This window comes from Phragmites australis, chromosome 7 (assembly GCF_958298935.1).
Source record: "Phragmites australis chromosome 7, lpPhrAust1.1, whole genome shotgun sequence".
NCBI lineage: Eukaryota > Viridiplantae > Streptophyta > Magnoliopsida > Poales > Poaceae > Phragmites > Phragmites australis.
The window spans coordinates 1,821,112-1,833,752 of NC_084927.1; the positions used below are offsets into that span (position 1 = coordinate 1,821,112).

Here is a 12,641-nt window from a genome sequence, read left to right on the forward strand (position 1 = left end):
GTAAGTTCGGGTGGCATACCCGGGTTGGACAGACTGATCTTTCCTTTACGACAGCAGAACCCCTTAGGCCCATGGATGGAACCATCCTTTTTTCTTGATAAGATCATAAAAAATTGAAATGTTGTGTCTATTCTTTTAGAATTCGAACCATAAGGGCTCATTACCAAATTAGACATGAAGCACAACTGAATTGGAGTGCCGAGTTTGAAGACTACTATCGCGGCTCATTGAAGTCCATGGTGTCCTCGTGTCTTCGGTTACGTGCGCTGGCCAAACTCTTGGGACCTGGGATGAGACTTTAATCCGGGTGCCCCCTGTAGCCCCTCTTGGCCGATGTTTGTGGGTGGTGAAAGATACTGCATAGTTGATGTAGTCTTAGTCGGCTTGGGCGAAGTCATCATGAGTGAAGCCCCTCTGATCGACATCATGGTCGACAAAGATGAAGCCCCTATGTTGATGTCAGAGTTGACGGAGGTGAAGTAGTCATGGACGATGACCCTCTATCGACGTCAAAGCTGCCAAAGGCAAAGTCGTGTGTTGGAGGCCCTCTAGTCAATGTCAAAGTCGGCAAATCAAAGGCATCGCGGCCGTAGTCAACACCTAGTCGATGGAGGCAAAGTTGTTGCGACCGAAGTGAAGTAGTTGTGGCCAAAGCCCCTCTGGTCGATGTAGTCGGAGTCGACAGAGTCGAAACCGTCGCGGCCAAAGCAAAGTAGTCGCGGCCAAAGCACCTCTAGATGTAGTCAGAGTTGACGGAGGCGAAGTCATCACGGTTGAAGCCCCTTTGGTCGACGTAGTCGAAGTCGACGGAGGTGAAATCGTCGTGGCTACAGCGAAGTCTGAGTAGAGCGTTGCCTTTACCTGAAGCTGAATGTATCTCGGTCCTCTTTGCTGGGCCTTTGCCCACCTTTTAAGTTGATTGGTGTGTTTGTCTTTACCTAAGGACCAGTGGCACTTCGACTTCCTATCATGTAGGACAATGGGTGCTTTGCACCCCTTTCTAGAGATGAAATACACATTATAATCGTTGTATGTTCGGTATGTGGACATGAAGAAATACTTAAATGCATTAATGTAATCCGAAGGTCTCTTTTACCTTCGGTGCGGGGGTAGGCACTCTTAGCCCCTGTCTTTTGCTTTAAGTCAAGAGGTGCGCTGCCTTTGTTTAAGATCAAGCAGCACATTAGCTTTTTGTTCCCGAAGGTCTATTTTGCCTTCGGTGCGGGGGCAAGCACTCTTAGCCCCCCCGTCTTTCGTTTTAAGTTGAGAGGTGTGCTGCCTTTGTTTAAGGTCAAGTAGCACTTTGTCTTTTTGTACCCGAAGGTCTCTTTTGCCTTCGGTGCAGGGGTAAGCACTTTTAGCCCCCGTCTTTTGTTTTAAGTCGAGAGGTGCACTGCCTTTGTTTAAGGTCAAGCAGCACTTCGGCTTTTTGTTCCCGAAGGTCTCTTATGTCTTCGTTGTGGGGGTAGGCACTCTTAGTCCTCGTCTTTTATGCATGTGTTAAATTGATGCACGAAAAGTACAATCGAAGAGTAAACGCTTCTGCATAATGATAAATGTAGCAGCGAAGGATAAAACCTTCGGTATGAGGGATAAGCCTCATCTGTAAAGATTTAAAATTCATGTATATGAGCAATACGAGTCTCCTCATGCATAGGCTTAAACCTGTGCATGATGAATAAATATTCCCTCGCACGGAGGGTGAGGCACCTGTATACACAATGAAGAGGTGTTTCGAAGCATGTAAATAACACAAGCGCCATAAAGATTAGCACCTCGACAATTATGCGAAGGTTAAAACCTGTGTACGGGGAATAAATATTCCATCGAGCAAAGGGTAAGAATCTGCATATGCGTAAAACAAACGCTTCGATGCATTTATGTAATAAGTATACTGAAGATAATGCTTCGACATTCATGTGAAGAATATGTACTTCGGCACAAATGTAACGAGAGCGTGCGAAAAAAAAAGCTTCGCTATACAAGCGAAGGGTGAACATTTTGATGCATATGTAATGCCAGTGCCTGAAGAACACTTGCTTCGCACGTGCAGAGGGTAAGAATAGCTTCTTCAATGCACAAAATGCAAGCGTAAAGAAAATGAATACTTCAACAACTGTGTGAAGAATAAACGCTTCGATGCATATGTAATGCAAGTGTAAAGGAAAAGTAAATATACACGGAGACTAAATATCCCGATGCACTTATAAAATGCAAAACATGCAAAGCGTATATATGCGCGAAGTATGTATTCATGCAAATGATGGATGCTTTCATGCACAGAAGAATTAAAACTGTCAAGCAAATGGTAAAGACCCTATACGAAGGGCCAAAACCTGCAAGTGAGGAATGAAGTTCCTCGAGTGTAGGGTTAGTACACGTATTCGGAAGAGTAAATGCTTTGACACGTGTGCAATATGAGCACATGTGATGTAAGTATGTGAAGAGTAGACACTTCAACATGTAATATTGAGCAATATCATGCAAAGGGTAAGTACCTACATGGGAGGGAGAAATAGCCCCTCAAGTGGAAAATGAAAACCCGCATATACTTGCGAAGGATGAAAACAAGTACTTCGACTCATTTATGCTATGCAAAGGTAGATGGTGAATACTTCGGCATTCATGTGAAAAATACGTATTTTGATGCAAATGTAACATGAACACGTGAAAAATAAGCGCTTCGACATACAAGCGATGGGTAGATGCGATGCACGCATGTGGAGATAAATACTTCGGTAAAGAGCTCTCATACGTTTATTCATTCACGCGAACGGTATATCCTGCACTTTGAGAAACAAATCCCCTCATGCAAAGGGTAAAGATCTGCATATGAATAATAAATATTTTTGCAGAGCTTAAGAATCCTGCAAATGCACATTCGAAAGAGTAGTGTGCTCCGGCGCGTATGTAAAGCGAGCACACGAAGGGTAACATTTGAGTAACTAATTCGGTGCATATGTAACACAAATGTGCAAAAAATAAGCACTTCGGTATATAGACGCGTCACGCACGTAAAAGTAAATGCTTCAGCACCTACGAATAATGTTAGTGTTTTGATGCACACGTAATGCAAGAGTGCGGAAAATAAACATGTGCATAGAATAAATACTTCTGTGAGTGAAAGGTGTAGATTACCGCATTTAAATGCTTTGGCATATAAATGAAGAATAAATAATTTGATGCATCTATACAATGCAAATGCTCAAAAATTAAGTGCTTCATCATATAGCTGTGATGCATAGCCATGTGTACGAAAACACTCCGACACAGGTATGCAAGATCCCCTGCTTTGGCACATCACAATGAATATTGATTAAGTAAAACAAGTATGTAAAACGAAATGCGAGTAATGAACAAATATGTGGCAAGCTTCGACTGCATGCGGGAGGAAAAATAGTCCCTATCGAGGTAAAACGTGATAACGAAGCCTAAAAGGGCAAAACTCCCTTGCCGACTGGCTCAAGTGTTCTGAAAGCCGAAACCATACAACATGTAAACAAATCCCCAGCCGTAAAAATCTTGCACGAATAACTGACGAAGGCACGCCCTACTTAGAACAACCTCCAGTATGAGCTAATACCCTAGCGCTAAGCCCAAGGCAAGTAGCTAAGCTTCAACATGAGGGAAATCACTCCCTAGCCAACAACTATACCACGCACAACACTAGCTATACGACATCAGACAAAAACGATGTGCTCGTCGAAGCCCTATGCCTGCTATCATATGTGGCACACATGGTTTGAAGATAGTCAATGCGATAAAATGTGCCACTCTTTGAAACTGGATCCCACAGACGGTGCCAACTGTTCGAACAATTTCCAGCTACAGTGCCGAATGGGTTCATTCTAGGCAAAGAGAGTGAGTGGAGGTAGGAGGAATCAACCCATGCCCTTGACCCCTTATGTCCCTTATACAGGTGAGGGGGAGGTGAAACTTCCTCTCCACCCCTCGATGGGGTACAAATATTACAAAGAGGCCCTTGGGCCTTTACATGGGCTACTTTACTACATAGGCTCCTTTGTAGGCCTGGGCCTTCCCCCAACAGCTGCGTAGATTAGCCTCATAAATTAATAGATTCAACATTTTCAAAACATATAGCTTGCTTGTCATCGGCTCCACAATGAACCCACAGTGGGTCCATCCATGTCATCTGGCTACGTGTCGTAGGGGCTCTGATCCAATACTAGTCAGCCAATGGTGAACCACTCATAGGATCATAGCTGGAGAAGAAGTAGGCAACCGGTGAAGATGGCATCTGTAGTTGCCTCATGAGCTCGTATGAAACCCAAAGTCAGAGTACTGGGAGCTCAGCCACCTTAATGGTGATTAGGTAAGAGCGGTGCCTTTCAACCACGCGTGGATCAAGCAACTCTGGGTGGTCGGTAGACATACCTTCCCACGATTGTTGCAGTAAAAAAGTATTATCAAATACCAGTACAACTATCCCTAAAATACTAGGTCCAACAATTACTGCTATTCCTAAAAAACCAATGTAAAAAATTACAAATATCCCTAAAACAGTAGGCCCAAACGTGACAACTATCTAAAAAAACCTATGTCAAAAAACTACAACTATCCTAAAAAACGAACATAAAAAAGTACAACTATCCCTAAAATACTAGGCCCAACAATTACAACTAACCCTAAAAAACCTACATCAAAAAGTACAACAATCCCTAAACCACTAGGTCAAACAGTTACAACTATTCATAAAAAATCATTCTTCAAAAAAGCACAATTATCCCTAAAATAATATTTGGTCCAGTAGTTACAACTATTCTTAAAAACCTATGTTGTAGAAAAGTATAACTATCTCTAAAAAATCTACATAAAAAAGTACAAGCATCCTTAAAACATTGGATGCAAGCGTTACAACTATCCTAAAAACCTACATAGAAAAGTAGAAGTACCCCTAAAACACTAATCTTACCGTACATGTACATTGTTATAAAAGTCTAGACAAAAAATCATAGGTCTAATATCATTAAATTCTATATTTTATACCTAACCTATATCTAAAACTAGAGACGATAGCTAACTAACTCGATTGTAAAAAAAAAATACTAAGATAGAAAAGTTACCTTCAGCAACTATGGATTCCGGCAAGGCTGCTTTCCTCTCCCTACCCTCTCCTCCCCTCCCATCTCCCTCTCTCTGTTTGGTGTGATACCCCACGGTGAAAGAAGCATGGTGTTTTATACCATAATCTATCGCCCGTTGGACCTATCGAGTTGGCTACAATAGCGTCCACATCGACCTATGGAATCTACATATGCAATATTAAAAAACGGGTGCATATATTTACAATTTTTAGTTAAAAAATAAAAATATCTCTTCTGCACCGCCCTTCCTACCCCCGATACCATGCACACAGGCTACTTGGGCCGAACTTGGCAAAAGTTAACAGGTCGTACCCAGCTGGACCAGATTGACTTATCTCTTTTGTTGTGGCTTGCTGTTGTTTGTCACCGGAAGAAAGCAGTTTGTGCTACTGTCTTTTTGGTTATTGAAATTAAGAAATGCTTTGGGGGCTAAGCACCTCAACTTACATCGATTTCACCTAAAACTTGTATTTTCATGCAGCATATGATGGAGAAATTGCTCTAGATGCGGGTAAGTGTTTTACTACTAGACCAATGTTGGCTGCTATATGTGTTTGTAAACAGAAACTACGAGAATGGAAAGATGAGATGAAGATTTTATTTTTATTTTTTCGGGAGGAAGATTACATGCAGTTGGGCAGTAAAAAAATGGTCTAACATTGGAACTGATAGCAAGGGACAGCCCAAACAGCTGATTATCCGAAACGGCCAGCCCAAACAGCTGATTATCCAAAACGGCCAGCCCAAACAGCTCATTATAGTTCAGAGTAGCAAGCCAAGGAACTGATAGCAAGGGCCAACCCAAACAGCTGATTATCCAAAACGGCCAGCCCAAAAAGCTCATTATCGTTCGGAGTAGAAAGGATAAGGATCTGGCGAAGGCTTCAAGAGTAGGCCACTGAGACGCCTTCAACTGCACATCGGGGGCGCAGTTCCCCTTCACCTCTTCGCATCTTGAAACAAGAAATTCCTGTTGGTCCACCATGTGGTAGAACCACCATTGCGTCCAGTCCTTCGGCCATTTATTTTGTACACGATGGAGGGCATGGACAATCCAGCGCAATAAGTGAAGTTTAAACACCCGTAATGTGCTTCGCTCTGCACGCTGCGGGCGAATACGGGCTTCAGCTAGTGATGAAGCCGGCGGGCAGTGGCGAAGGCCCTGGCTGACGCTTTCGCTCCTTCGGATCGAGCAGCCCAAGCGAATAGACCTAGCCTCACAATGGCATTGGGCGTGAGCTGGTGTAAGTACACTTCAAATAATTTCAATACCTTGGTCACCATATCATCGCAAGGGAAGCTGAGGCCTGCGCGAAAATAGTCAACAAAGACAACAGCTTCGTCATTAGCAGGCTTCGGTGTCTCATGGCTCCCTGGGAGCTTAACCTTCGAAATGTCGTTGATCAGTCCTTCCTTCACAAGGCCGACTAGCACTTCATCATCTACTTTTGACTGCCCAATCCAATATGTCTTCGGGCGGTTCGACGTAGCCTTCGGTGCCATCACGCTGAGTTCAAAAATCTAAGATGGTGAGAACCTCGGAAGCAAGAGAATGCGACGCTTCGTACGAGAGCTATAGCTTGAGCAATGGCACGTGCTAAAAAGAAATCACCTTGCAGCTGTATTTATAGTAGTGAAAAGGAGAGCGGTTAAAACGAGACATGTTGGAAATCGAAACGAAGCCTGAAAAGACGTTTCGATGTCCAGCGAAGACATTTAATGCCCATTGACGTAACGGTTGTTGAGGGGCAAGATGGTCATACCAAAACCAAAAAAAATAATAATAATAAAATTCATATTTTTACCGCAACCAACAATTCAGACGGGAATCTACAAAAATGCAACCTGCCCCCCGCAAGCCTTCGACGGGCCGAAGGGGACGGCGTTGAGACACATCTTTCAGTTTACAAGCTCGGCCCATCAAAGATGAACCTTACTTGTAGGCGGCTATTGTTGGGGATGATCTCTCGCCCCCCTTCGTATGGCAAGTCGAAGTCTACCAGTGGCTAAACACTCATAGGTGTTGCAGTGGTGTTTCATGAAATGCAACCAAAGACCATGGTGTACCTTCAGTCAAAGCCCGAAGGTTGGACCATGACCTCCATCTGTGCGAGCGAAGGCCACGACGGACCTTCAGTCGAAGCCCGAAGGTACGTCTGCAGTTCCTGCCGCCCGCGTTGGCGAAGCCTGCGGCAGGCCTTCGGTCGGAAGCCAAAGGTTGACCTCTAAACACGTGTCACACACCCAGGAGCCTTCGGCTTCCCTTAGAGCGAAGGCTTTCCTTATTCGGGACTTTGGTTCCAACAGTTACCTTCTGCAACTATGGATTCTGGCAAGATTGCTTTCCTCTCCCTACCCTCTCCTCTCCCTCTGTTTGGTGTGATACCCCACGTTGAAAGCAGCATGGTGTTTTATACCGTAATCTATCACCTGTTGAATTAAGCCCACTCTTTCGGCAACAGACAGAAATAATTAAACTTCTAATGCATAGCTTGTAAAAATTAATTTGATTTGGTTGGGGTGCGCCAGGCCTAGACTGTAGTGCAACGCCTTGACGACACGCGAGGGCCACTGTGATGGACCCTCCCCCACAAAAAATAAATTTAATATCAAAGTAGACACATGGCCTACGTATCAGATATTAAACTGATAAGAACAGATACTACACTTGATCTTAGCCAAAAGGCCGAGAAAGGTATGAGTTGTAATGGAGAGTTGTGCCTTCTTTAATAGCATCCTCCGGCTAAGCGGCACCTTAGCTGACCAAGGTGGTACTAATTAAACAGCACCTTCAGCTGTCCCTCCTCATCCCATGTGCAGATGCTACTTGGGCGGAATTTGGCAAACCTAACAGGCCGTATCCAGTTAGAGCAAAATGGACTTATCTTTTTATTTCTCGCCTTGCTTTTTTTTGTCACGAGAAGAAAGCACAATGGCCAGATAGAATGAAGTCAATGTTCCCTTAGAGAAAATACTGAATATAATATTGTGGCCAAATACAGATTGGTCTTGCTCTTTTCTCAATGAACCAAAATTAAGTCCTCAACATCTCTTTTTTAGAACAAGGGAAAGCCCTTACTGATGAATATATTGATAAAGGAAATAACAAAGTTTATGTACGTTTAGAAAAAAAAGGAAAATATGTATCACGCCAGCAATACTAGCCAGCCACTAATTTGGAAGGAATAACTAGCTTTTGTGCCAAATTGATGTCTGAACTCTATCTTGCAAGCTGCTACTGTGTGCAGCACTTGGTTTTAAGGGCGGATGCAGAAAAAAAAAGGTCATTGGGGTCGCTCTCATTGTAACTATATGGTCATTAACAATTTACAAAGTATCAGTTATTACTAAGTATTTGCATAATTCACTAGGATTAGCATTAAGTCACCAGGGTCAAAAGAACCCGATGATTACATATCACCCTCTCAGTGGGAGATTTGTTTCCCAGACCCACCAGGAGAGCGGATTTTTATAAATCTCACCCTCTTAATAGAAGGTCTATTTCTTGGCCTCGATGGCCGCCGTGCAAACCGCGGTGGTAGGTCAGGCGGACTCTCCTTGTTCTCTAATTGGGCGATGATATTGATCGCCCTCCTAGACGGCGAGATTTATTTTTCCCCACTGAACGGGTGAGGTTTATACCTGAACGGGCGATAGGGGTTTATTTTGAAATGGGCATCTAATTCCGCTAAATAAAAAAGTAAAAAATATATAAAAAATTATTATTAAGCTCACACTTTCGTGTAACATATGGAGTTCATTAAACTTCTAAGACATAGACTTATTAACTTTAATTTGTTTTGGTTGGGCTGTATTGCAACGCCTAGTGACATGTGAGGGCCTCGATGTTAAGCCACTATGATGGATTCTCCTAAAAAAAAAATCTAATATCAAAGTAGGCAAATAACCTACTTATCATATATTAAAATTATAAGAACACATATACTACACCTGATGTTAGCCAAAAGACCGAGAAAAGGAATGAATTGGAATGTGTGATGGTGCTCCATGTGGTACTAAATAATTAAACAACCCCGTTCCTTACGTGGGCATTCTAATTATTTAGCCGAACATATCAGCAAGCCCAAGATGTCATAGTGTTATAGGTGAGGCCCATCCGGTTTGGTTCACATATCGTTCCTTTTGGTTATCTTTTGATAGCTAAGATTTCTCATGATGATGCCATGATATGTTCAATCCCTGAAGCGGCCATGTGTTTTGACTGGTTTGGACATGCATTACCTATGTAGTATATAAACATCGATCAATTAGAGATGGCATACAATTGTGGCGCATGTAAAGTCTGAAGCTTAGCAAGCTCACTTATGACCACAACGCAACTATCACACTCTTCATCTTTGGCTCTAGACCTAAGCAACTCAAGCTCAGAAGATGAACATTCTAGCCTAGACTCGATTTCTTTGACTTCACGAACCGCTTTCTTGAGCAATGTAACCTGGCTAACAAGTGCATCATTCAAGGTATCGACCTGAATAGAAAGCTAGTCGTAGGAAGGTGATACCTCGGAAGAATCAAGCTCAGGGTCATTGTCATTGTTGTCCGCCATGAAGCAAAGGCCAGTGAAGTCCTTGATCTTCTTCTTGTTCTTTATGGATGGCTCCTCCTCCTCTGAGCTCTCATCCTCGCTTGAGGACGTGTCGAAGTCGCTGAGCACTACCACAAATGCTCATGATGCCGCCTTGGCCGCCTTCTTGGCCATCTTGTCGTGGTTCTTGAGAAAATACTTCTTGTTCTTCATGTGTTTGTCGTGGTCATGGTTACGGTCTTCCCTCTTTTTGAGCTTGGGGTAGACTACCTTGAAGTGAGTAGTGTCACCACACTCATAACATGTGCGAGAGCCCCCTCTCCTCCGATCTTGTCAGTTATTGTAGAAGTGGGTGAACTTCTCCACGATCAATGCCAAGTCCTCATCACTACTACAAAATACTCATTTAGTGCTGGTTGAAAAAGGCCTTCAGTGCATCCAAAGACTCACCATGGCCATACATGAACATCTCATATTTTTGTTTGTACGTGCTCTGGCGCTGAGCCTTGATTTGGTTAGTGCCCTCATGAAAGACGGTAAGAGTGGTCTAAATCTCTCTAGTAGTATGGAAGAGCTGGACTCTGTCAAACTAATTACGACTCAAGCTGGTGAACAGTATATTTCTAGCCTTTTGTTGGCTTCATATTGTTCAATTTGGGCCTAAGAAGTATGAGCAGCAAGGATCTCATAATTTGAATCCACAATCTCCCATGTTGCATTTCCTTGGCTCAAAAGGTAAGTCTCCATACGCACCTTCCAGTACAAAATGTCTCTACCTTGAAAGAGAGGGATTGTTGGAGCAAGAGATCGTCTTGCCCTGGCAAGTACAACAAGAGTCTCTTCTAAGCAGGAGACTCAAGATTGGAGACGAAGTTTGAGACGAAGGAACACCACAAATGTATTGATAGTAGAAAAATGGATCGATCTAGGGGTAGTATCATAGCGTGACTTTGTGTTTGTGCACCTCTGTGTCCTGTGTGTTGCCCTTTGTGTTGTATTGAACGTTCTCCTTGTGACCCGTCGATACCGAGATGATCACGACCCCCTGTTTATAGGGTGGTATGTAGCTTAGTGTACAAGTTATCACAATATACAAATATATAGGACCTAGCCGAATTACCGGGTCTTATACTGGATAACTACTTTTTACCTTACATAGAAGATAAATATCTACTGTGGTAACTATTGTAGTGCATGCCCCCTGAGGGGGAGCCGGTCGCTAATTGTGGCCCGACGCTACTCTGTCGGGGGTGTCAGGATGACTTTCATCGCACTGGGGTGTCAGGATAAGCTCCACTTGCACCGGCACTAATCGCCTATCACCTTGTGTTAAGTCAGTTGCAGGGGGTGTCCTTTCTTCTCTAAAATTATCTCTGGAGACATGCTGCATCTTTAGGCTTTGGAAGGCCCACAGGCACCGAAGGGGTGGCCTGAAGGGGTTCGTAGCCTCCGCGGGCTAGGCCTCCTGCAGAGAGTCCAGAGCCTCAAGGCTCTAGAGAGGCTTGCTGTAGCTCCGAGTTTTGGGAAGGCCACGTACGTTCTGGAGAGTTGGCCCGAAGGGGCCCGTAGCCTCTGAAAGTCGAGCCTCCTACTGAGGGTCCGGAGACCGAAGGCTCTAGAGGGACATTTGGTAGAAATCTTCAACTGTTGTCCTCAGGGTAGTCTATTTTCCCCCTAACAGTACCCCATCATTCTCTGGCCCCGACGTTCGGAGGGGTGAGAAGAATAGAGGAAAACGAACTGCAGCCTGGTATAGTAACTAGAATGCCCGAAGGCAATTCCCTGTCCCCGAGAAGTTTTTCGGCGGGAACCGTGGGTGTTGATGGCGAAGCTCAAGGCTGATGGTGCATTGGTGGTGGCGACACGCCTCGGGCTTTATGCCGGGGTCGAAGGTGCAGCCGGCGTTGAAGTCAAAGACTGAAGACGTATTGGCAAAGGAGGCATGCTCTGGAGCCTATTGGAGTTGGTATATGAGGTATCGGGACTCGAGGCCGGAGGGGAATAGGTGGAGGAGATGCACTCTGGGGTCTGTGCTAATGCCGATTTAGATTCTTTGGACTTCTTTGGTGATGGGTCTTCTTGCCATTTGAGTTTTTCAGAGTGGAGATTACGTGTGGGATCGGGGACTCCCCACGTTTACCTGTTTGAGGATGGCAGGATGGGATGTGTCACTGGCGTGTTTTGACTGGATAATGCGTGGGTTCATTCGGGGTCTTGTGCCGATGTCCCTGGCATGCGCCGAAAGGAGTCTAGGTCACTAACGTGACGGGACAATCGTGTGAGAAAATGAGACGTTGCCGTGAGATGTTTCCACGTGTCAGCGGAACGACCGGGATATGGCCACAGCCCCCCAGGGATTAATGGGGGATGCCATGGATCGACACCGCGTTGGTTCCGCTTTGTCTCCTGGGTGTATGTGGCTGCTTGGCTCGGATATAAAGCTGGGGTCATCTAGTTGGATTTACCACTTCCGCACAAGCGAGCACTTAACCTTGACATGAATGTGGCATCGTCTTCCTCCTCATAGTCTTCGGAGATGTCAATGATCTCCACTTCTTTTAGTGGGGCTGGGTCGTCTCGACTGCCGGCACTGGTGCCGGTGGCTGTCCTGCTTTCGTCTCTGCCCCTGCTCAACCCCTAGTTTAGGAGACCGCGCCTGTTAAGATCATCGATATTTTTGATGACGATGAGGAAACCGACTGGGATCTCCTGTGGATGGAGAACAACGAGGAGGAGTAGGTGTCTACGGAGAAGCTGATGGCTTCGGCAGCGAGGGAGGAGGCTCAGAAGAAGGGGGAGGAGGCCCCGATGGTGGCTCCTTAGCTTTCTTCTTCAACTTTCAACAGCTCAGGGGCCAGCTACTGCATCAGCTTCTGCGGAGGTAGGCTGTAGATGATGTGCATACGCCGCTCCATGCGCGGCCCCTGCCGAGACCAGTAGGAGGTGAAGGTGGCCTTAGGGGGAGCTTCTTGTGGAGCCATGGGACATCC

The 12,641-nt window shown here is 44.9% G+C and overlaps 1 non-coding gene and 1 pseudogene across 1 annotated transcript; both read right to left on the minus strand.

Moving 5' to 3' along the window:
- Window positions 1-7,620: 7,620 nt before the first annotated feature.
- LOC133925710 (U2 spliceosomal RNA) lies at window positions 7,621-7,804 on the minus strand (annotated as a pseudogene).
- Window positions 7,805-8,893: 1,089 nt separating this feature from the next.
- Window positions 8,894-9,087, minus strand: LOC133925719 (U2 spliceosomal RNA). The gene has a single exon (XR_009910988.1). It is a non-coding gene; the product is annotated as a U2 spliceosomal RNA (small nuclear RNA).
- Between the last annotated feature and the right edge of the window lie 3,554 nt (window positions 9,088-12,641).